This window comes from Anabrus simplex, chromosome 2 (assembly GCF_040414725.1).
Source record: "Anabrus simplex isolate iqAnaSimp1 chromosome 2, ASM4041472v1, whole genome shotgun sequence".
Classification (NCBI taxonomy): domain Eukaryota; kingdom Metazoa; phylum Arthropoda; class Insecta; order Orthoptera; family Tettigoniidae; genus Anabrus; species Anabrus simplex.
This window is the reverse complement of record NC_090266.1, coordinates 222,295,369-222,322,087: the sequence shown is the minus strand read 5'-3', so window position 1 is coordinate 222,322,087 and position 26,719 is coordinate 222,295,369. Positions and strand designations below refer to the sequence as shown.

Sequence of the window (26,719 nt, the reverse complement as noted above, 5' to 3'; positions counted from 1 at the left end):
CTTTAACATAAGAAGTGTCTCATTTTAATATCGTACATGCCGGTCGTTGCCAGGTGATCATTTTAATCACTCACTTGCCTTATAAGTAAATGGTTTCCTCGTATAATATTAACACAAAAATTAGTGGTAGCACGATAAAAGGTTGACGGATTACATGCTGATGCAAAGCCATTAGAGAAACAAGCTTGCTGATAGAATCTCAACATGCTGCTCCTAAATCGTGGGCTTCCAGTAAGTTTACATCTACTATGAGCCATAAGTGGCTGTAATTGTCGCTCCATGACGGTCAAATTCAATTAGTAATGGCTTCGAGTGTCGCACAAGATTACAGCATCATAATGGCCAAGGCAAGTTCGGACTGGAGTTGCAAGCCTCAGGCATGGGTGTTGTTCCACACAATAAATAAACATGTTCCTAAGATATCAAATTATTGAAGTTAATTATACATCTCCCGTCATATATTTCAAACAACTTCCTAATCTAATTTGAGGCTAATATATTGTGCACGTATAAAGATACAATGACTCGTTTCGACCGTATATGATCCTATCTCCTCAGTGGTATTTTATAAATACGAAAGTGCTACGGGTATAATATGAGATGCACTGAAGTTACCCTAGGAAATAGCTGTATAGCAATACAGAGTTCTGCGTTTCAATAATGTCTTAAATTTACAATCTAAAGAAAGCCTCTAGGTTCCATAATACATATCTCGATAAGTACGGGGTAAGTATAACTCAGCATAACTTACATGTGCATTTTATAATGAAGTTTAAACTATTTTTACTTCTATTCCTGTATTTCTCTACGCCCTTTATTATTACTATATATATCTGGTAGATCTCCTTCCGTTTTGGATTCACACGACAATATTACTCATATCTAAAAAGTGGAAGTTAGGCACTAAAATGTCCAAAAATAGTCAATCGGAAAGACACTAAAAACCTTAAAAACAGCTTTAATGTGTTTTAATGAAAATTAAAGAGCGCTATATGCCTACTTATGTGTAAGTTTTATTTAAATACTTTCATAATTATAATTATGGTACATGTAATCATAATTACATCTGTTCCATATTCGATTTTAATATAAACATATAGCTATAACATGCTACAAAAATCAACATTTATACATACAAAAGTTAAAATTAAGGAATATATCGATGGCTTACTTCTAAAACCTCGTAAGTCCTTATGCTCTTCCTATCCATTATATTCCTTGAGACTGGTCACGCCTCCCAGCCACATATGGATATGCAGCCCATCAGAACAAAGTTCGTTGTGTTAATTTTTCTATGGTTAAGTGTAAAGGAAAATAAACCTTAAATATATTATACTGTAGGAAACAAAATCTCTACAATACGGTATGGTAAGGTCTAGTTTCCTTTACACGCTAGCACAGGAAAATGAACACTACGAGAATTATTCTGATGGACTGCATATAAATGTGTGGTTGGCAGGCGTGACCAGTCTTAAGGAATATAATGGGTAGGAAGAGCGTTGGGACATACGTGATCTTAGAAGTAAGCCGTCGATATAAGAAATGTCATTACCTTAAATAAATATTTGGTTCCTCAAGAACCAATACCGCGTATCTGACAATGCTCTTCCTTTCTAATATTTTCCTTAAGACTGGTCACTTTCACCAAAGAACGCATGAGCAAAGCACATCCATTTCAATTACGGTGTTTCTTCAATAATTCTCTCGCCAAGTTTCCCATTTATTATATATGGCGTAATACTTCCAAGTTACATTTTCTAAAAAGCTCAAGTCCATAAATCATTTGATACAGTTTCTGGTGACCTTTAGTGACTGCCGCCCCGTTAGGCGGACTGCAGATATTGAAGTGTCACGTGGGCATCTTGACGACAACCTGTACCGTATCCTTCTTGAACGGTTCCGTTGCCTATCAAATAAGACGGTTCCTCAATTAGCTGACTGAACCGTTTATCAGCCCGCAGTCCGCATTGAAAATGTCTAGATGATCCAGGAAAGTTATCCGGGTTTGGGGCAGATAGGCTTCCCCACACTAAGCGACTGGCTGTTAAATTGAAGGGGCTATATATGTTTGTTACTTAGCATTGCTTAGTAATACTAATATCCATATTTGTCGTTCGGCACAGTGGCTGAGCGGTCAGTGCAGTAACCTTCGTTTCGAACGGTCCCGGGTTCGATTTCCGGTTATCTCTGGAATTTTTTTCACTTCTGGTTAAGTCCTCTATCTCTAGGGACGAGTGATTGTGTTCGTCTCAATACATACCTCTTCATATACACACATCACATACGACCAACCAATACAGAGGGAGGTAATAGTGAATTTATCGCTTCATAAGGGTTAGACATCTGGATGGGCTTCTGGCCCTTAAACTGGGCCAAATCCACATGCAATGACCATCGCAAATAATTAATTGGAGAAAAATTCAGGAAGAATAAGAGGATATCATTGTATTTATCGTACATTTTGTGGTCGGAATGCGTCGTCATTTGGTTGGATTATCCTAGTATTGGACTCAAGGACATGCTAATAATTAATCTAGGGGACATTGTGCAGAGTTTGTTTACATATTACCAAGCAAGTTGGCCGTGCGTGCAGTTGAAACCTTGCATTCGGGAGATAGTGGGTTCGAACCTCACTGTCGGTAGCGCTGAAGATAATTTTCCGCGGTTTCCACTTTTCACACTAGGTTGTACCTTACAGTAATTAATGCCATGGCCGATTCCTTCCCCTCTCCTAACACTTTCCCATCCCATCGCCACCATAAGACCTGTTAGTGTTGGCGCGACGTAAAGCAATTTTAAAAATTTATTTATTTATTTATTTATTTATTTATTTATTTATTTATTTATTTATTTATTTATTTATTTATTTAAACCTCTCGTATCAAAAATAAAAATAATGGGCCTATACACCAAATAATTTGTCAGATATTGAACAAGATCGAGATAGTATACATTTGGGAAGAAATAGTTCGTTAATTTCATATCGGCGGCTTATTTCTAAGACCTTGTATGTCCCAACGCTCTTCCGACCCATTATATTCCTTAAGACTGGTCACGCCTACTAACCACACATTTATATGTAGTCCATCAGAATAATTTTCGTAGTGTTCATTTTCCTTTTTTTTTTTTTTGCTAGTTGCTTTACGTCGCACCGACACACATAGGTCTTACGGCGACGATGGGCCAGCAAAGGGCTAGGAGTGGGAAGAAAGCGGCCGTGGCCTTAATTAAGGTACAGCCCCAGCATTTGCCTGGTGTGAAAATGGGAAACCACGGAAAACCATTTTCAGGGCTGCCGACAGTGGGATTCGAACCTACTATCTCCCGAATACTGGATACTGGCCGCACTTAAGCGACTGCAGCTATCGAGCTCGGTGTTCATTTTCCTGTGCTGGTGTGTAGACCTTACAATACCGTATTGTAGAGATGTTGTTTTCAAGCGAATTTGCGCACTCCGAGCGCGAAAAATGTTTTAACGTTTCCAATACATTGCTTTATCTGTATAGCGAGAAGCATTTTCACTCGGTTTCCGCGCGTAACAGATTTGCAACGCTTCAGATTACAAGTCTAGGAAGTGGCGCAGCGTTGCGACAATTTGTTGAACCATTTGAACAGTTGAATATCGGGAGTCCTGAATGGCATGGACACATGTATTTCAGCTGCGGTTATTTATTATTACTGATCTTGAAAAATGTAAGTGATGAACTTTATCAAAATAGTATATGATAGAGGTAATTTCGATGTACATCTGGATAAAGAAATATTATGCTAGACATTATTCCAAGAATTTGTGACCCCTTTTTTTAAATGCTACAAATTTGTCAACTTAGGCATTTACAAGTAAACTGTTGTTTTTTTTATATCGAAAATGAAGCCTGCAACACTTTACGGCAAGAAGAGTTGTGTGAATGCTCTTGTGGCAGAAGGGGAGAATGATGACAGTTGCCTGAGTGCCTCTTCTAGTGATACAGATGATGATTATGTGCCAACGAATAAGGATTCTACATCAAGCAGTTTTGAAGATGGTAAGGTTTTAGCTCTTATCTCTGGTTTTGCACTGCAACGTTATTTAGAACTGTTTCTGCATTAGTAGATTTCAAAAGACGCTAATCTGTAAACTGCTTCTGTGACTTTTAGAGCCAAGTGATAAAGATGATACCAGTATCCATGACGTAGACAGCACTTCAGCTGCTTCAACATCACGTGAAGCCACTAGGTGAAGACTACTTTGGAGAAATGTTAGTAAAGACAACAGTGCTCGTGATATACCAGAGTGGCGAGGTTCAATCCCAGACTCCACCGCAATCGAGAAACCTGTCGAGTATTTCACACAATTCTTTCATAGTCATCTTCTAGAACATATGACACAACAGCCGAAATTGTATTCTGTTCAGAAGAATCCAGCCAAAGCTCTCCAAATGACTGTCAATGAATTGGAACAATTTATTGGAACAGTGCTTTATATGTCACTTATTAGTGTACCACGTACTAGATTATATTGGTCTACTTTATTTGGTGCTTCTTGTGTATCAGATATGATAAGTTGAGACAGGTGGGAAGATATAAAGTCCAATCTCCACTTCAATAACAACACAGCAATGCCTGATTTAGAAGGTGCTAACAGAGATAAACTTTTCAAACTTAGGCCACTGATAAACAGTCTGATAGGAAAATTCAACAAGCTACCTATTGATAGGATGCTTTGTGTTGATGAATAGGTATGTCTACCTTGAAACAATACATGCCAAAAAATCCATACAAATTGGGGTAAAAATTATATGTCTTATGTGATTCAAAAGGAACTGTGTACAATTTTGAAGTGTACTGCGGCAAAGTGATCCTTTGCCAGGAATTCAAGATTTAGGGGCTAATGCAAATGTTGTTTTGCGCCTTTGTCAGATCATTCCCAAACAATTGAACCAATTTTTTTGTACTTTGACTATTGGTTTACGACAATTCCACTCATTTCGAAGCTTGCAGGCGAAAATATTTATTGTCTGGGGACCGTTAGCGCCAAGAGATTACCAGAATGTACGTTGGTGACTGATAAATGTTTTTTTAAAAGGGGAGAGGTTCCTATGAAGAACGGGAGGCAGATATTGATGGTCAAAGTGAGCGAGTTGTCATATGGTTTGACAACAGATTCGTAGTTCTTGCCTCTACATTTTCTGCTGCAGAACTACTGATTAAGGTGAAATGATGGGTTAAAAAAGAAGAGAAAGGATTGATGTTGGCTATCCATCAATAATTCTTCTCTACAACAAGTTTATGGGAGAAGTGGATCTTTTAGATTCACTTATTGCATTGTACAGAATCCACATCAGATGGAAGAAGTACTACCATTGGTTATTCTTTCACTTCCTTGGTATGGTTATCGTAACTGCTTGGCTCTTGTACAGGAAGGACCGTCTCTCCTTTGGTGTCCCCCAAATTAAGCAGATCCAAATTTGTCGCTTAAAGGCTGAAATAGCTGATGCTCTGTGCAAAAGGAACAAGGACGGATATGGGAGAAAGAAGGGAAGACCTTCTTTAAGTGTGGATTTTGAATATGAAAAGAAGAAGAAAACATGGCATGCATCTAAGCCAATTCCCCAAAAGGTTTTTCGGCAGGACAATGTTGGACATTGGCGAATTGTGTCTGAGAAGAGAGGCAGATGTAAAATGCCAAATTGCAGAGGAAGTCCCTCAATTGTGTGCCAGAAGTGTAATATTCATTTGTGCATCGAAAAGAAAAGGAACTGTTTTCTGGACTTTCACAAAGAATAAGAACTAGGCAGATTCAAAATGCTGAACTGTAAGGGAAGTCCCTCAATTATATGTGAGAAATATGTTCATTTGTGCATCGGAAAAGAAAGGAATTGTTTTCTGGACTTTCACAAAGAATAAGTACTGTACAGGTCGAAAATTCCCATTCATATATTTTCATATGTAAGAAAATGATGTAACCATTCACAGACCAATATTTTTCTGTACCCTTAAATGCCTACTGTGACAAATATGTAACGCTACAAAATATATTATATAAACACGAATTATATGATTTTTTATCAAAATATGTTTATTGTGGCCCTTAAGGAACACAAATACAGCACAACAATTCTTTTGTCTTTATCGATTCATAATTCTGTCCATAGAGGGTTGAGGTTAATTTCCATTTACGTTCAACCATAGGAAAATGAACACAACGAACATTGTTCTGATGGGCTGCGTATCCATATGTGGCTGGGAGGCGTGACCATTCTTAAGGAATATAATGTATAGGAAGAGCATTGGGACATACGAGGTTTTAGAAGTAAGCCATCGATATGGTGGAGGATCTACAACATCCGCTGACACTGAGAGGGTTAATATTTGACCTGACTCCGCCATACAAGAAAGAAAGGTGTGGATAGAACATGTTTGGTACAGTGTGTGGTAACGGACAGAAAGAAAATCGGGGATTAATATAATAATGTTAATCAAGTTGAGAGATAAAGCTAAGTTGTCATCGTAAGCTTATACCTAGAACTCTCTTGGGCATGAATCGACACACATGGCGAGAAAAAGCAACAAGAACTGAAGAGGATAGATTGTCTAAAGATTAATTGACTCACCTGCCGATCATGACAGACATAGGGGAATACCAAGTAGTGATGGCTAGTGGTTAGTCGATTGTGATGTAGTAGGTTATTCCTACATGTTGGTGTAAATTGCTTTGTACTTTCAACCAGCTGAAGGAGAGAAAAGACAAGGAGTGTAATGAACATTTGGAGTGCAAATAATGGAATAGCTATTGGAACTGTAAACTAGTTACCAAATGCTCATGCTTTAACCACATATATTATATGTATGAATATTATACTTGATCTGCATAAAACACAATATTTTTCTGATGCACCGCATACTCCTGCAGAATCAAGATATAAGATGGCATAGTATTGGTTCACTATTTGAATTATTAATTCAAATATTATGATTTATGTAATGCGTCATTTGTCTGGCAATATTAAATTAAAATACACTTTTTGGGATATAAAATAGATGTGTTTTTGGATTTAGTTTTTTTTATTAAAATCGTAATGTTCAGTGCATTTGTGCTCCCGTTTATACTACTTGCTTGGTGAGTTTGAAACAATATATACACCTTGAACCTTATTCGAAGTTAAAGTACAGCTGATACGTTGTACCGTCTTCTGGGACATGTCGCAAGCTTCCTCTGTCAATTTTTCTTCTTGGCTACTTCATTGTAGACAAAATTCGTCTCAATTCATCTTAAGGCGTTCTCTGGACACTCAATACACGTCACTGCACAACGTGTCATAAACAAAGTGGCCCCTAGTGATACTCCAAAATGGCTTCATGACTACTAAGCGTCTCAATAGGGATTTTTTATTACAACTTGCTTTACGTTACACCGACACAGATAGATCATATAGCGACGATGGGATAGGAAAGGGCTAGGAGTGGGAAGGAAGCGGCTGGGGCCTCATTTAAGATACAGGCCCTAGCATATGCATTTGCCTGGTGTGAAATGAGAAACCAAGGAAAACCGTATTCAGGGCGCGTCCCTAACCGCACGGCCAACTCGCACGGTAGTAAGGAGTATTACCACCCCCTGCATATATAACAGCTTCACAACATCCTTTTATGCTTCTGACAAGGCTCCGCATTTCAATTAAGGCAGACGTTCCCCTCTTCCAAAAGGGCCTTCAAGGGCTTTAGGTTGTGGACTTCTCCCTTAGATGCATTTCTCCATTTTGTCTCAGACTTGTTCGATCGGGTTCAAGTTGAGACTTCTGTATGACCACTCCATTCCTTACACATGGTGCTCTTGCAGGAATTCCCGGATGTCGTTGACATCATGCGATCTAGCATTAATGTACATGAATACTGCGTGTTGTACAAGTTGCCTTTCGCAAGGATTCACATGGCGCACCAAGTTCTCGTCTAGACAATATACCGTCGAGGAGTTATTGGTCCATTGGGAATGTACAGGAGATCGACTTTCATGTCATGACTTATGCCTGCCCATACCATAATTTCTTTCAGTTCACTTTTATTTTTGCTTCTAACTTTCTGTATTGGTTGAGGTAAAATGGTATAATTAATAGTAATTATTCGATTCGTGAATTAATGGAAATATTTTCTTTTTCGCGAGTGCCACATGAATATTTCAGTTTTAAAACCAGTTCTTCATTTTCGCAAGTCAAGTACTATTTTCTAGCTAGTATTGTGGACAATACCATACTTTGAAATCGTTGTACATTTGCAACACTGTATGTACGCGGCGTGACCTTGACTGGTCTAATTTCAAGCTGGCCACAAACCCCTATGACTGAGTCAGAAGTCGAACTTGTGCTGGCTTGTGGGGAGCTAACATATCTCATAGGCCACGGCAGTTGCTCGTAAAACCTCAAAATTTTCGGCCATGTTATATGGGAATAAGCCTCTGTTTGTGAATCTCTTCTTCTTCAAGGAGTATTCTAATGAGCAATGTATCGGTGATGTGTTCTCCTGGTTGGTGAAGCAAGGCGCCAGATTCCAATTACCAGAACTTGTTCCCGGGAGCAGCTACTTCTCCTGTAAACACTCTGAACGCATGCCAAATACTTACGTAATTATGGATGTGTGAAACTAAATTGGCCGGCACTTTCTTCAATACTCAGTTTTTGGCATCGTTATTTGCGATTATTGCCTTCGCTAAGTGCTTTTATGCTCCTCATAATAGACATAGTTATGTTCGCTCATTTGAGTATAATTCAGACGAAATGCTAAACAGACGTTACTATGATAGGCACGTGCAATGCAAATTATAATAAGTTTTAAGTTCGCTAATTGTAACGTTCACCGTGTTGTAATTGGCGGTATAAACAGCCTGCCGCGACCAAATGATGTGTCATAACAATATTACTTAAGAAGTCGGGAAAAATTTCGTTTTTTGTAATTATCATCGTGATGCTTATCCGCGGTGGCCAGCTTATCAAAGCGGTGATCCGACACACACCCGCTGATTAGGGATATTAAATAAATTCATTTTTCCTTTGGTCACTAATCTTATTTTTCCGTTATGAGAATATTGTAACCTTATCGTTACCTTATTATTAGCAAGGACGCCAGGACATGTGGCGTCTGATTTGAGGCAATGCTTATAGATAACATGATGAAATGTGCTATAGTCTATTTGCTTTTAAAATGAATTAAATTGTGCAAGTTGTACAAAACAACACTAATGCCATCCAGTTTTAAGAAAAGTGTTGCTTTGCATCCTTAAGGAAGCAGGTGTTAAAACTACCACACCATTTGGCGCGATTAAGTGGTTTAAATGTAAGCCTCCATGGCTCAGGCAGCAGCGCGTAGGTCGCTCACCACTGGGTTCCGTGGTTCAAATCCCGGTCACTCCCTGTGAGATTTGTGCTGGATAAAGCGGAGGCGGGACAGATTGTCCTCCGAGTACTCCGGGTTTCCCTGTCATTTTTTCATTCCATCAACACACTCCAGTATAATTTAAGTTCATCTGTCAGTCATTAATCATTGCCCCAGAGGAGTACGACAGGCTTCTGCAGCCGGCACAATTAGTATCCTCGCCTCTAAAGGGAGTCTTCATTCATTCCATTCCCGATCCGGTCGAATGACTGAAAACAGGCTGTGGATTTTCATAAGTGATTTAAACACGAGTAGATAGACTAGTTGTAGTCGGCTTGGGAGGAGATCACTGTCACTTCCCAAGACTTGTGGGAACACCCGCAGCAATACTGACTCCGGATTCTTCAGGCTCGGAAATATTACCCTTTCAGCAGTCTTCTTTTATCAACAAGTCATCAGCATAGGCCAAATTGTTTACTATATTTTCAATATTTCTAACGCTAATGCAAACCAATTTTGAGATTTGCTATATTACATATCCTTAAGGAAGTTGAGACTGACAACTGTAAAAACTACCTCACCATTAGTTTAGCATATTGCGCGTTTAAATTATTTGAAAAGGAATATATGATAGACAAGTTGTACCGGATTGGAAGAAGATCACTGCGACTTAACAAGGCATGAGGTAACACCCTCGGCAATATAGACTCCGTCTGATTTTATAGGACCGAAGTAAGAAGGGCAAGCCCATGTAGACCGGCCTGATATCTATGAATACATACTGAACCCTTTGGTCCATACTGAAGAATATCTACCTTTCTTACCTATCAGCAAAAGATCATGAGATCTGCCTCTGGCGCAGTATCGGGTTCTTCGTCACTTGCTGAGGTAAAGGTAGGGTTCAGTAATTCTAATCTATCTACTCAAATGAAAGGTTTGCTTTAAAAATTGTTTCTATCTATTCAAGTAATTCCTGAAGTATTCCTGAGTTATCAACGGTATCATTTAACTCAATCGTGTCCACTGGACAATCATCTTTTACATAGAAGGTCAGAACACTGGTATGAGCCTTTGACGTAACTGCCTAATGGGCATTCTTACTAGAAACCATTGTCTCAATTATTAATTTAAGGAAGGAAAGTCTGGAAATCCTTAAATTCGGCTTCCATGTGAGACTACATGTACCATCATAGTGATTCTTTATGGTCCAGACCTCGTAACACGAACTCTGGACTCTGGGTATAATTAAGGCAGTCCAATCGGTGTGTGCCACACAGTGGTTATACGGCATGGACCCTTAATTTAATCCATGTGACCTGCGACTATGTCATGGACCGACATCTAAACTTCTAAGTTACTTTAAAGTCATTGTGGATGATGACCGCAAGGAAAATGATGCTACGGTGGCATATGGCCCTACTCTAAGTCACTGAGGTTGATGACCCTCTGACCATCCAATTTTCTAAGCTGAAGGCTAAACACAATTAAGTTACATCGGTTGATGACCAAAGTTTCCACGTTACTATCCCCAGCACATTTCTGTTCAATCAACAAAGTCAAATCATGCAGCAACAACAATGCTCACAATACTTCGTGGCAAAAAAATCCATTACCTTCGGATATGTCCCCTTAATCGTTACGTTAACATTTACATATACACCAAAAAATAAACTACGATTTCCAGAATGCACCTTCAAGTTATTCGCTTGATTTTAAAGTTATTTCAAATACGGTTTTCACTGAATTTAATAATTAAATAGAATTAAATGATTTAATGAAATCTTAATGAACAACAAATTCTATATCCGCGGACTAATGGTTTCTTTCACATGTCCCTACACAAGTTTTGACATAATTTATTTTAATCATGTCGGATGTCTATCGTTGATTCCAGTAGCTAGAAAAGAACTATTACATCATTCATGTCCAGTTTATATCTTGTTTCATGACCTCACACTTTAAATCTAATCTAACCCTAGCCATTATTAACACTTGGATAACCCTAATAATTACGTACAAACTAAAGTAATTCACCGTTTAATGTAAGCCAATTACGATATCACATCTCGTCATAACATTTCATAAAGTTTGCGCACCCCTCACAGACAAACAATCATCATTACCATCGCTCTATATTTTGGACAACCCTGAATTTGGCTAACCTTGCTCATTATACTCTAAGTTCGTGGTCTCGAATGCACATTACGTTCTCAATTAAACAAATTTACAGTATCTGATAACACACACGTTATTCCCGGATGAAAATTTCAACTAAATCCAACATTTAACGTTATCCCCTGCCGAGAAATGCAATCTCAATTCAATGCGTAACACACTCTGCATATTCCGTTATCCGAGCGGCGAACCCCTATCAGCTGACGGCATTCCGCCTCAACCCTCGCTTGGCAGTGATATGAGACATCTGTTCGTTCTACCTGAATGGCCTCTCAGAATGCAACGTTTAAATTCTGCCGACATAATTACACAAATGCGATATTCTAACCAACAAAATGCACATAGATTATACTTCAAAATGCCCACACTAATTGTACACGTCGCAAATTAATACCGGCGCAGATTCTTGTATACTGCTTTCCATTCCAAACATTATAAAATCTTCCTCGGGCTTCCACAAGTCCCGGCTTCATTGACAGGTCTCCAACACCTGATTCACAAATCTCATCTCGACTAACACGACAAAACTAACCTCTGTTTCCCAAACTCACGACTATCACTGACAAAAGAACTGGAATAAAATCCTTACTAGAATCCACGAAGTCTAATAACGCACAGTGCTTTAATAATGAATAACTTCGCATAAAATAACATCGTATTTTAATAACTGGATTTTCACGAAAATGACTGTAAAATCCTACTAAATCTTTTTTTATTGTCAATCGGACACAGTTTAAATGGGTCTAGAAAAACGTTTCACTCCGTGACCAAATTCATCACGCTATACTCTCACCCGACAGCGCACTTCCACTCGATTGAAAATGGGTAACCATGTATTTCTTATATTATTTACGTCAAAGATTCAGCCAGAAAAATTTTACGTCGAATGAACATCTCAATTTGACATCACAAAATATAGGCAATAAACACACGGAAATGACGATCTACATTGGACGTGATATCACTTCGAAACCCTATTTACTAACCTTTTTGTACAACATCATACGGCACTCGCAAGACTTCGAAAATTTATCCAAGTGGAAAATAAAACAAATGACCCTTTTTCGTCGTATTCTGACATTTACAAAAACCACATAGGGACTACCAACTGCGTCGTATATACCCCCTTCAAATACATATAATTTAGACATCATGAAACAAAATATAATAGGCGGTAAGATGGTAAGTCACATACCTTAAGTCACGCCAGCGTTCATCATAGGGCTCACCTGTGACCCTGGCATTTTTGTTTAGCCATTTTTACATTTCTGGCTGTACAGATCATTTTATTCTTCCTGTTTCCTGGAAATAAAGCATTAAAAAGAAGAAAATGCCCTTCACTTGTTCTTGTTGAGCGCACACGACGGACTGTAATTATCCGCACACGAATTACTTTCTTTATCAAATACAAATTTATTCGGTACCTTGACCGTTCTTTGTGGTACAATTATTTCCACTCAAGAAAAACTATCTCCTCATGGAGTCAAGACCCCAGCCACAACGGCTAAAATCTGTTGGTTGGACTTAGTCTACTTTTGTCGTTCGATTTTACAGAGCAGCTCAACTCTCTGTCTTCAGCCTCGTGATACAAAATGCAGGGGGTTTCATCATGGCGTCCCTTCTTATTTATAGAAACTACCCCCTCTCTCCGGGCATCTCCCTTTGCCACCAAGAAAATTTCCGTAACTTTTCTGACTTAACTGAACTGTAATTACAAGAGTTTTGAAGGCAACCACACACTTGCTACATTTCCGGCGGTAGTGCACATGGACATTTAAATTTTATACATATTAAATTAGCTGGATAAATGACCTCACTTGATAGGCACTATATTTTGTCGACTTGGCTTGGGTACGCCATACACACGCGCTCTTCTGAAATAGCCCACAAAATGACTTAGATTCTTCCGCCGTCGACACGTGCGAATGACGTCACGTATCCCAGAGCGTGGGACAGAAGGTAGCCATTCCCAGCCACGTGTCAATTCCGCGCTATCAAGAAATCGAACTCCTTATTCCCATTGAAAATTTAATACATGATATTCTTAGGGCACAAAGGTCATGGGTTCAATACATACATACATACATACATACATACATACATACATACATACATACATACACACATACATACATACACATTGTCTAGGAAATACGAATTTCCATACCCTACTCCCTACGTCTATTTTTTCAGCTCTATAATATTAGACTGCGGACTTTCAACACAGTCTCTCATTGTCAAAAAATTTATTACTACATTTCCAACTAACGGAAAAGCTCCCAGCCATTTAAAACTTTCGAAATTGATCCATGTATACTACGAACAATAAATGTGAAGGATTACAGTCTCATCCAATTCCTGTAACTACTTTGAACTAATAACTCATTCTCTCTGCTGCTCGATTATAAACATAAATGCCTTTGAGTGCCTACAATAAACTACTCCTAATCCCATAATCTCCCAATCATATGCCTTCTCTAGGCCTACGCAATAGAAACATAACTGCCCATGCTTATAATGAAATGTTTCCATTACTTGGTCCTGACCTCCCCTCTGTGATATGAAACCATTCTGGTTTCCTTCCAGCCTACTGATCGCACTTGCCTTTCCAAAATGGCCACAAACACCTTGTCTGGTATACCCACCAATGCAATATCTCGATACTTAATATTCAAGCTCTTTAGGCTTTTTTAAATTGTGAAATAACCACGTTTCGCCCCAGTATGGCAGTGGGTTCGTCAGTTGGATTTCTACACATGTCCAAGACGCTGGACTTGTGCGCTGTTGAGACATCACCTTTGTAGGCCAATGCAGTGACGGAACACTAGGGTAGGTACGTACCTCCACTTGTATAAACGCCTCTCTTTGGCTTAATTATGGTTTCCTTCGGACAAGTTAATTTTTTATAACTCGATAGTTGTTGAAATCCTTTCTGTTCCCTTGCTGGTAAGTAGGTTCAATGAATGTTTTGATCCATCAGCAATGTAACATACTCACTCTCCATGTTAATCGTATTATTCTATGACACATTTCATTCCTTGCCTTCCCGACGTACACAAATTAAAAAAGAAGTTATGCATCACCTGCATCTGCCATAAACGCATTCCTCCTTGATCTACGTTGAGATGTTGTGAAACACCTCGTCCTTTGAACTGTCTAAACATATAAGGAAACTTGCGTATACCCGCATCTACCACAAGCCTACACATTTCGTTAAACGTCTGTGGGACTGTTACGTGTGTATTGTACCTCCATTCAGACCAAAGTTGAGGACTTATTTAATCAGTGTATGGACGTTCTGCGATGGCAAGACGACGGATATCAATGTTTGATCACACACAGATTGTTGCCATATGTCAACAAGGACTGTCAACAAGAGACGTTGCGAGGCGAATAGCAGTGAGCCAGACTGATGTGTATGGAGCAGGAATCGTTTCCGAAATACAGGCAGTGTCTATGAATTGCCCCACAATGGTCTCCCTATGGCAACAACTGCGGTAGATGATCAGTTTCTGCTACTTATAGCCGCAGGAACCCCGACCACAATGCCACCAAGATTGACAATGACATTATGGGGGTCAACGGGATTCATGTATCCAACCACACTTTACGAAACAGAACTCTACAGCACATCAGCCGTAACCAAGGCACCATGCTGAACGTTACAGATTGGCACAAAATCACCATGAATGGACTATGGAACATTGGCGCAATGTTCTCTTCACAGGTGAATGTCGCATATGTCTGATACCCGATGACCGTCGACAACGTGTGAGGAGGGCACCTAAGTAGTATAATTGGACAGTTCTGGCGCCACCGCCACCTCCGGCTCCCAGTGGCCGCCTCCACCTCAGCCAGTGGCCTCTTCCAGTACTGCCAACTTAACCTAACTAGCGCGAAATTTGAATTTGTAAACAAAGCCACGTGCTTTTTGACAGCTGTCATCGACAACAACGCATCGCTACCCTCAGTACTGCCATCTTGACGGGCCTAAACCTCAGTAGTGCCAACTTAACCTAACTAGCTCGAGATAAACAAAGCCACGTGCTTTTTGACAGCCACGTGCTTTTTGACAGCTGTCATCGACAACAACGCATCGCAAACCTCAGTACTACCATCTTGACGGGCCTAAACCTTAATAGTACCAACTTAACCTAACTAGCATGAGGTAAACAAAGCCACGTGTTTTTTTGACAGCCACGTGCTTTTCGACAGATTTGTAAACAAAGCCACGTGCTTTTTGACAGACAACAACGCATCGCTAACCCCAGTACTGCCATCTTGACGGGCCTAAACCTCAGTAGTACCAACTTAACCTAACTAGCGCGAGATAAACAAAGCCACGTGCTTTTTGACAGCCACGTGCTTTTTTGACAGCTGTCATCCGCCATCTTTAAACCACAGAGCACTGTGCTGCCCTCTTGCGTCACCTGTCATCGGCAGTGCTGCCATCTTGACGGGCCTAAACCTTAGTGCTACCAACTTAACCTCACTAGCTCGAGATAAACAAATCCACGTGCTTTTTGACAGCCACGTGCTTTTTTGATAGCTGTCATCCACCATCTTTAATCTATAGAGCACAGTGCTGCCCTCTTTAGCTACTTACCTTTGAAATGTGGTGGCGGATAATTTGAAAAATGCTTTTCGACAAGCAGCCATCTTTAATCCAGAGAGAACAGTGCTGCCCTCTATGTGGTGGCGGCAAATTGAAAAATTCCACGTGCTCTTGTTTGAAAACAAACTCACGTGCTTTTTTGACAGCTGTCATCTGCCATCTTTAATCTATAGAGCACAGTGCTGCCCTCTTTAGTTTGAAACGTGGTGGCGGTAAATTCCACGTGCTCTTGTTTGGAAACAAAGCCATGTGCAGCTGTCATCCGCCATCTTTAATCAACAGAGCACCGTGCTGCTATCATGCGGGCAATTTTATCACCTGTCATCCGCCATCTTTAATCCACAGAACACCGTGCTGCCCTCTTTATGGCTACTAGCTTAAGCATGTAGTAGCGGGCAATTTGAAAAGTTCTGTTAGCTATCATCCACCATCTTTAATCAAGAGAGCACCGTGCTGCCATCTTTAGTTGAAATGTGGTGGCGGCAAATTCCACGTGCTCTTGTTTGGAAACAAAGCCATGTGCTTTTCTGACAGCTGTCATCCACCATCTTTAATCAACAGAGCACCGTGCTGCGGGCAATTTCATCACCTATCACCCGCCATCTTTAATCTACAGAACACCGTGCTGCCCTCTTTATGGCTACTACCTTAAGCATGTAGTAGCGGGCAATTTGAAAAGTTCTGTTAGCTATCATCTACCATCTTTAATCACCGTGCTGCCATCTTTAGCTAGATACCTTTGAAATGTGGTGGCGGCAAATTGAAAAATTCCACGTGCTCTTGTTTGGAAACAAACTCACGTGCTTTTTTTTGTCAGCTACCATCCACCATCTTTAATCAACAGAGCATAGTGCTGCCCTCTTTAGTTTGAAATGTGGTGGCGGCAAATTCCACATGCTCTTGTTTGGTAAACATAGCTACGTGCTTTTTTGACAGCTATCATCCGCCATCTTTGAGCACGTGCTGCCCTCTTTATCGCAGTAGATGTAAATTCGTCACCTGTCATACGCAGTGCTGCTATCTTTAGCTAGATACCTTTGAAATGTGGTGGTGGATAATTTAAAAAGAAAAATTCTACAGCAGTCCTCTCTCAACGCTAATTGCATAAGATGGCGGCTATACATGACTCCTTAAGGGTGCTTACGCAAGATGGCTGCTATACACAGGTTCTTATGAGACGCCCTTGGGATGCTTGCGCAAGATGGTGGTTATACAAGGCTCCTTATGAGACGCCCTAGTGATGCTTGTGCAAGATGGCGGTTGCTCTTATGAGGCGGCTTAAGGGTCCTTGCACAAGATGACTAGAGACGCCCTAAGGATACTTGCGCAAGATGGCGGACACAAGATGGCGGCTATACACGTCTCCTTATGGGACGCCTTAAGGGTGCTTGCGCAAGATGGCTGCTGCTCTTAGCTTAGAGACTAACGTGTCGTGCTAGTTCGATTCATTAAATTTAGGGCTTAAATGCAAAATGTTAAATATCTTGAAAGCAGTGCATCGTAGAGCAAAACGGACAAAAAGTTTTCCGCCCAATACCTCGGTTCGCAGTACGAGGATCAAGTAAAACATAGTCTAATGATGAGATCAACGGTTCGGTTCCTACTTAGGCCCTTTGGCATTCACTCTGTTTTAGCTTGTATTGAAGTAAGTCTTCGTAACATGATCAGGTCTAGCTATGGTAGAGAGTATAACGTGCCGTGCAGGTTCGATTCATTAAATTTGGGGCTTAAATGCAAAATGTTAAATATCTCGAAAACGGATAAAATTTTTCTACCTGATACCTAGGTTTGCAGTATCAGGAACATGAAAAAAACATAGTCTAATGATGAGATCGACGGTTCGATCCTTACTTAGGCCCTTTGGCATTGGCAGCTATCTATTTCTACAAGATGGTGACTATACATAGCTTCTTATGAGACAGCTTAAGAGCGCTTGCACAAGATGGCTGCTACTCTTATGAGACGCCCTAGGGGTGCTTGCGGGAGGTAGCAGCGACAAGACGGTGACTATACACAGCTGCTTATGATACGGCCTAGAGGTGCTCACACAAGATGGTGGCTGCTCTGATGAAGAAAGTTAGCTTTGCATCGTGCAGGTATCTTTACAGCACTAAACCTCATACCTTTGAAATGTGGTAGCAGGTAATTTGAAAAATTCGACGTGCTTTTTCTTCACAGCAGCTATCTTTAAACAATAGCGGCTATACATAAGCTGTTAAGGCCTCCTCTTATGTCAAGGTATAGCTCTATCGAACAAGTTTAAACCTGCATCGAGATAGCTAGAGTAAGCATGTGCTGCAGTGATGACGTCATTATGCATGTTTAGACTTGCAAATCACTAAAGAAACATAACAAGACTAGAATCGAACACCGCACTCTATGCCGTTAACTTTATCATGTGATCGGAACATTGATTGAAGTGTTTAGAACACTAAATAAGTGATCAAGACTATAATAGAACACTGTACTCGATACAACATGTGTTCAGAACATGTCAGGGGATACCTTTGTTCTAAGAAGATTAGATTACCGCACATTCCTTGGCTAAAGGGCTAATGGGCTAAAGGGCTAATGGGCTAAAGGGCTAAAGGGCTAAAGGGCTAAAGGGCTAAAGGGCTAATGGGCTAATGGGCTAAAGGGCTAGGGCGCCTCTCCTCTCTTTATCCGGGCTTGAGACCGGCTCTACAACTAGAGGCGGAGTTAACACCCTAAGGAAGGGAGAATGTTGGGAAATAATCTATACGAATATAGCTACTCGATCGACTATATACTACAGATGGATGACTTAGGTGAGGGTAAGCGCTTACTTAATAATACCAACACGACGTAATTCATGCTCTATTTCAAAAATATCTTCTTTGTACTGTGTGTAACCAGCATCATGATAGGCTCTTAGCAGTTGTAAACGTTTTACCAGTACGTTGGGGTCTTTACAGTAGCTTATATCTACATAGGGTAACAGAGGCTTGTTGTGAACTTTGAGTCTATATGCAGACAGTTGATGTGCAGGGACTTGTTTTGATATAATACGTGCTTCAGCAGTAGCGTTTCTAGGTACAAACATAACTTGTTTCGATAGCGATGAAGCGTTGAAATTTCCTTCTTCTTTACCTTGCATCTCTTCTTGAGATGTTTGCACTTCGACAGAACGTGTAGTAGGCTTAGGAAATGAAGTAAAATCATCAAGCTGTAATGGCAATGAATTTTCTTCTTCTTCTACTTTCCCTTTACTACTGTTTTGATCAACATCATTATCCTTATTATCATAATCATGATCTTGCCTCTCTTTATCTTGAAGTTTGTGCTCAGTAACAGAACTTGCAGCAGGCCTAGACAGCAAGGGAGAATTAAAAATCTCTCGCAGAGGTGTACTTTTTAAACATAAATCAGTGTTCGCTGGAATATGGTTGAGCTCTTTGTATTTTGTTCCCGATGAAGCTACATTATACGCGGCTTCATGACGTTGAGCGTTGTATGCGTTCTTGAACTCTCTTCTACAATGTTTGCATTGAAAAATCATCCTACATGATATCTCATGACGTCTCCTGTGATAGCTTCGGGAAAATGCTTTTCCACACTCTTCGCAAATATACCTAGAAATAGGTTTTTCCATGACGGACTTTTATCTTCTGCTAACAGATTCTTCTTTAAATCTACTCGACATTTGTTACTCTCTACTTCGATGATGCGAACAGCTTAGCGATTAATAGTAAACTAACACAAAAGCGTATAACCAAGGTAGCAACAGTAAGGTTTAAGCCCATCAAGATGGCAAGAGTGAGGTTAGCGACGTTCTGCTGTTGGATTTTAAATTCCGCGCTGTAACATGCATAAGGTGGCAGCCTTGAGGTTTACTGCCGTAAAGATGGCAGCAGTGAGGTTAGCGACGCTCTATTGTCCTTCAAAGTGAGGTTAGGGTTCGTCAAGAAGACAGCTGTCAAAAAAGCACGTGGTTATGTTTACCAAACAAGAGCACGTGGTCGTGACGTCACGGTCACGTAGTATGCTGCTTCAGCATGCAATCTTCAATGTCTACACCTACGTAGTAAACACTCTGCTATGTTCACAAAATTTTTACTCACAACTATTTTTTATGCTTTAAGTTCGTGCACATAGGTTATGTTAAGATAGCAGCACACGTACAAGTGATGGTCACGTGCTCTAGCAGAAGATGCATGCATTATCAAAAGGTGATACGTACACGCTTTTAAACCTTGCTATTCTTACTGCTACTATGTTCGCAAGATTTTCAAAGATCACTATTCTTTGTGCTTTAAGTTCGTTCGCATAGGTCATGCTAAAGTAGCAGAGCAAACACATGCGAACGTTGTACATTCTAGCGGAATGTGTTTAGTACGATAGTTGATGCATGCAAAATCGATAGGTGTTGTGTACACGCTTTGAAACTTAACTATTCTTCGTGCTTTAAATCCGTGCACATAGGTTATGCTAAGATAGCAGCACACTCTAGCGGGAGAAGTTTAGTACTCTAGTTGATGCATGTATAATCGATAGGCAATGCGTACAGGCTTTTAAAACATTGCTATTCTTACTGCTGCTGCTATGTTCACAAGAATTTTATACATCGCTATTCTTTATGCTTTAAGTTCATGCGTATAAGTTATACTAAGTAAGCAGCATACTTATAAGGGTGTTGCACGCTCTAGTGGAAAAGTTTAGTAAGAAAGACGATGCATGCAAAATCGATAGGTGATGTGTACACGCTTTGAACTTGGGTATTTTTTGTGCTTTAACTTCGTGCACATAGGTTATGTTAAGATTGCAGCACACACAAGCGATGATCGCACGCTGTTGTGACAGAAGTTTAGTACAAGAGTTAATGCGTGCAAAATTGACTCGTGTTGTGTACACGCTATTCTTTGTGCTTTAAGTTCACGCACATAGGTAGCAGCGCACAATTGCGAACGTTGTACACTCTAGCGGTAGAAGTTTAGTACGATAGTTGATGCATGCAAAATTGATAGGTGATGTGTACACGCTTTGGAGCATAGCTATTCTTTGTGCTTTAACTTTATACACATACGTTAGCAATACACATATGCGATCGTTGTACACTCTGGCGGTAAAAAATAGTCGATGCATGCAAAATCAATAGGTGATGTGTACACGCTGTTAAACATCGTTATTTTTGTGCTTTAAGTTCGTGCGTATAGGCTATGCTAAGATAGGAGTACAATCTAGCGGAAGAAGTTCAGGGTGATCTGTACACGCTTTGAAACATGATTATTCTTTGTACTTTAAGTTCATGCACATAGGTTATGCTAAGATAGCAGCACAATCTAGAGGAAGAAGTTTAGTACGAGAGTCGATGCTTGCAAAATCGATAAGTAATATGTACACGCTTTGAAACATGGCTATTCTTTGTACTTTAAGTTCATGGGTATAGGTTATGCTAAGATAGCAGCGCAATCTAGCGCAAGAAGTTTAGTACGAGACTCGATGAATGCGAAATCGATAGGTGTTGTGTACACGCTTTGAAACATGGCTATTCTTTGTACTTTAAGTTCATGCTAAGATACCTGCACAATCTACCTGAAGAAGTTCAGTACGAGATTCGATACATGCAAAATCGATAGTTGATGCGTACACGCTTTGAAACATGACTATTCATTGTACTTTAAGGTCATGCGTATAGGTTATGCTAAGATAGCAGCACGATCTAGCGGAAGAAGTTTAGTACGAGAGTCGATGCATGTAAAATCGATAGGTGATGTCTACACGCTTTAAAACATGGCTATTCATACTGCTGCTCTGTTCCTATGATTTTTAAACATTGCTAATCCTAATGCTGCTCTTAACGACGTAGAGCTAAGGATTGATGAAGTGACCGTGACGTCACGACCACGTGCTCTTGTTTGGTAAACATAACCACGTGCTTTTTTGACAGCTGTCTTCTTGACGAACCCTAACCTCACTTTGAAGGACAATAGAGCGTCGCTAACCTCACTGCTGCCATCTTTACGGCAGTAAACCTCAAGGCTGCCACCTTATGCATGTTACAGCGCGGAATTTAAAATCCAACAGCAGAACGTCGCTAACCTCACTCTTGCCATCTTGATGGGCTTAAACCTTACTGTTGCTACCTTGGTTATACGCTTTTGTGTTAGTTTACCATTAATCGCTAAGCTGTTCGCATCATCGAAGTAGAGAGTAACAAATGTCGAGTAGATTTAAAGAAGAATCTGTTAGCAGAAGATAAAAGTCCGTCATGGAAAAACCTATTTCTAGGTATATTTGCGAAGAGTGTGGAAAAGCATTTTCCCGAAGCTATCACAGGAGACGTCATGAGATATCATGTAGGATGATTTTTCAATGCAAACATTGTAGAAGAGAGTTCAAGAACGCATACAACGCTCAACGTCATGAAGCCGCGTGTAATGTAGCTTCATCGGGAACAAAATACAAAGAGCTCAACCATATTCCAGCGAACACTGATTTATGTTTAAAAAGTACACCTCTGCGAGAGATTTTTAATTCTCCCTTGCTGTCTAGGCCTGCTGCAAGTTCTGTTACTGAGCACAAACTTCAAGATAAAGAGAGGCAAGATCATGATTATGATAATAAGGATAATGATGTTGATCAAAACAGTAGTAAAGGGAAAGTAGAAGAAGAAGAAAATTCATTGCCATTACAGCTTGATGATTTTACTTCATTTCCTAAGCCTACTACACGTTCTGTCGAAGTGCAAACATCTCAAGAAGAGATGCAAGGTAAAGAAGAAGGAAATTTCAACGCTTCATCGCTATCGAAACAAGTTATGTTTGTACCTAGAAACGCTACTGCTGAAGCACGTATTATATCAAAACAAGTCCCTGCACATCAACTGTCTGCATATAGACTCAAAGTTCACAACAAGCCTCTGTTACCCTATGTAGATATAAGCTACTGTAAAGACCCCAACGTACTGGTAAAACGTTTACAACTGCTAAGAGCCTATCATGATGCTGGTTACACACAGTACAAAGAAGATATTTTTGAAATAGAGCATGAATTACGTCGTGTTGGTATTATTAAGTAAGCGCTTACCCTCACCTAAGTCATCCATCTGTAGTATATAGTCGATCGAGTAGCTATATTCGTATAGATTATTTCCCAACATTCTCCCTTCCTTAGGGTGTTAACTCCGCCTCTAGTTGTAGAGCCGGTCTCAAGCCCGGATAAAGAGAGGAGAGGCGCCCTAGCCCTTTAGCCCATTAGCCCATTAGCCCTTTAGCCCTTTAGCCCTTTAGCCCTTTAGCCCTTTAGCCCATTAGCCCTTTAGCCCATTAGCCCTTTAGCCAAGGAATGTGCGGTAATCTAATCTTCTTAGAACAAAGGTATCCCCTGACATGTTCTAAACACATGTTGTATCGAGTACAGTGTTCTATTATAGTCTTGATCACTTATTTAGTGTTCTAAACACTTCAATTAATGTTCCGATCACATGATAAAGTTAACGGCATAGAGTGCGGTGTTCGATTCTAGTCTTGTTATGTTTCTTTAGTGATTTGCAAGTCTAAACATGCATAATGACGTCATCACTGCAGCACATGCTTACTCTAGCTATCCCGATGCAGGTTTAAACTTGTTCGATAGAGCTATACCTTGACATAAGAGGAGGCCTTAACAGCTTATGTATAGCCGCTATTGTTTAAAGATAGCTGCTGTGAAGAAAAAGCACGTCGAATTTTTCAAATTACCTGCTACCACATTTCAAAGGTATGAGGTTTAGTGCTGTAAAGATACCTGCACGATGCAAAGCTAACTTTCTTCATCAGAGCAGCCACCATCTTGTGTGAGCACCTCTAGGCCGTATCATAAGCAGCTGTGTATAGTCACCGTCTTGTCGCTGCTACCTCCCGCAAGCACCCCTAGGGCGTCTCATAAGAGTAGCAGCCATCTTGTGCAAGCGCTCTTAAGCTGTCTCATAAGAAGCTATGTATAGTCACCATCTTGTAGAAATAGATAGCTGCCAATGCCAAAGGGCCTAAGTAAGGATCGAACCGTCGATCTCATCATTAGACTATGTTTTTTTCATGTTCCTGATACTGAAAACCTAGGTATCAGGTAGAAAAATTTTATCCGTTTTCGAGATATTTAACATTTTGCATTTAAGCCCCAAATTTAATGAATCGAACCTGCACGGCACGTTATACTCTCTACCATAGCTAGACCTGATCATGTTACGAAGACTTACTTCAATACAAGCTAAAACAGAGTGAATGCCAAAGGGCCTAAGTAGGAACCGAACCGTTGATCTCATCATTAGACTATGTTTTACTTGATCCTCGTACTGCGAACCGAGGTATTGGGCGGAAAATTTTTTGTCCGTTTTGCTCTACGATGCACTGCTTTCGAGATATTTAACATTTTGCATTTAAGCCCTAAATTTAATGAATCGAACTAGCACGACACGTTAGTCTCTAAGCTAAGAGCAGCAGCCATCTTGCGCAAGCACCCTTAAGGCGTCTCATAAGGAGACGTGTATAGCCGCCATCTTGTGTCCGCCATCTTGCGCAAGTATCCTTAGGGCGTCTCTAGTCATCTTGTGCAAGGACCCTTAAGCCGCCTCATAAGAGCAACCGCCATCTTGCACAAGCATCACTAGGGCATCTCATAAGGAGCCATGTATAACCACCATCTTGCGCAAGCATCCCAAGGGCGTCTCATAAGAACCTGTGTATAGCAGCCATCTTGCGTAAGCACCCTTAAGGAGTCATGTATAGCCGCCATCTTATGCAATTAGCGTTGAGAGAGGACTGCTGTAGAATTTTTCTTTTTAAATTATCCACCACCACATTTCAAAGGTATCTAGCTAAAGATAGCAGCACTGCGTATGACAGGTGACGAATTTACATCTACTGCGATAAAGAGGGCAGCACGGTGCTCAAAGATGGCGGATGATAGCTGTCAAAAAAGCACGTAGCTATGTTTACCAAACAAGAGCATGTGGAATTTGCCGCCACCACATTTCAAACTAAAGAGGGCAGCACTATGCTCTGTTGATTAAAGATGGTGGATGGTAGCTGACAAAAAAAAGCACGTGAGTTTGTTTCCAAACAAGAGCACGTGGAATTTTTCAATTTGCCGCCACCACATTTCAAAGGTATCTAGCTAAAGATGGCAGCACGGTGATTAAAGATGGTAGATGATAGCTAACAGAACTTTTCAAATTGCCCGCTACTACATGCTTAAGGTAGTAGCCATAAAGAGGGCAGCACGGTGTTCTGTAGATTAAAGATGGCGGGTGATAGGTGATGAAATTGCCCGCAGCACGGTGCTCTGTTGATTAAAGATGGTGGATGACAGCTGTCAGAAAAGCACATGGCTTTGTTTCCAAACAAGAGCACGTGGAATTTGCCGCCACCACATTTCAACTAAAGATGGCAGCACGGTGCTCTCTTGATTAAAGATGGTGGATGATAGCTAACAGAACTTTTCAAATTGCCCGCTACTACATGCTTAAGGTAGTAGCCATAAACAGCTCAGCACGGTGTTCTGTGGATTAAAGATGGCGGATGACAGGTGATGAAATTGCCCGCATGATAGCGGCACGGTGCTCTGTTGATTAAAGATGGCGGATGACAGCTGCACATGGCTTTGTTTCCAAACAAGAGCACGTGGAATTTACCGCCACCACGTTTCAAACTAAAGAGGGCAGCACTGTGCTCTATAGATTAAAGATGGCAGATGACAGCTGTCAAAAAAGCACGTGAGTTTGTTTTCAAACAAGAGCACGTGGAATTTTTCAATTTGCCGCCACCACATAGAGGGCAGCACTGTTCTCTCTGGATTAAAGATGGCTGCTTGTCGAAAAGCATTTTTCAAATTATCCGCCACCACATTTCAAAGGTAAGTAGCTAAAGAGGGCAGCACTGTGCTCTATAGATTAAAGATGGTGGATGACAGCTATCAAAAAAGCACGTGGCTGTCAAAAAGCACGTGGATTTGTTTATCTCGAGCTAGTGAGGTTAAGTTGGTAGCACTAAGGTTTAGGCCCGTCAAGATGGCAGCACTGCCGATGACAGGTGACGCAAGAGGGCAGCACAGTGCTCTGTGGTTTAAAGATGGCGGATGACAGCTGTCAAAAAAGCACGTGGCTGTCAAAAAGCACGTGGCTTTGTTTATCTCGCGCTAGTTAGGTTAAGTTGGTACTACTGAGGTTTAGGCCCGTCAAGATGGCAGTACTGGGGTTAGCGATGCGTTGTTGTCTGTCAAAAAGCACGTGGCTTTGTTTACAAATCTGTCGAAAAGCACGTGGCTGTCAAAAAAACACGTGGCTTTGTTTACCTCATGCTAGTTAGGTTAAGTTGGTACTATTAAGGTTTAGGCCCGTCAAGATGGTAGTACTGAGGTTTGCGATGCGTTGTTGTCGATGACAGCTGTCAAAAAGCACGTGGCTGTCAAAAAGCACGTGGCTTTGTTTATCTCGAGCTAGTTAGGTTAAGTTGGCACTACTGAGGTTTAGGCCCGTCAAGATGGCAGTACTGAGGTTAGCGATGCGTTGTTGTCGATGACAGCTGTCAAAAAGCACGTGGCTTTGTTTACAAATTCAAATTTCGCGCTAGTTAGGTTAAGTTGGCAGTA

The 26,719-nt window shown here is 40.6% G+C and overlaps 1 pseudogene; it reads left to right on the top strand.

Moving 5' to 3' along the window:
- The first annotated feature begins 3,868 nt into the window (after window positions 1–3,868).
- The window catches only part of LOC136863497 (piggyBac transposable element-derived protein 1-like), a 61,035-nt pseudogene continuing 38,184 nt past the window's right edge, over window positions 3,869–26,719 (top strand).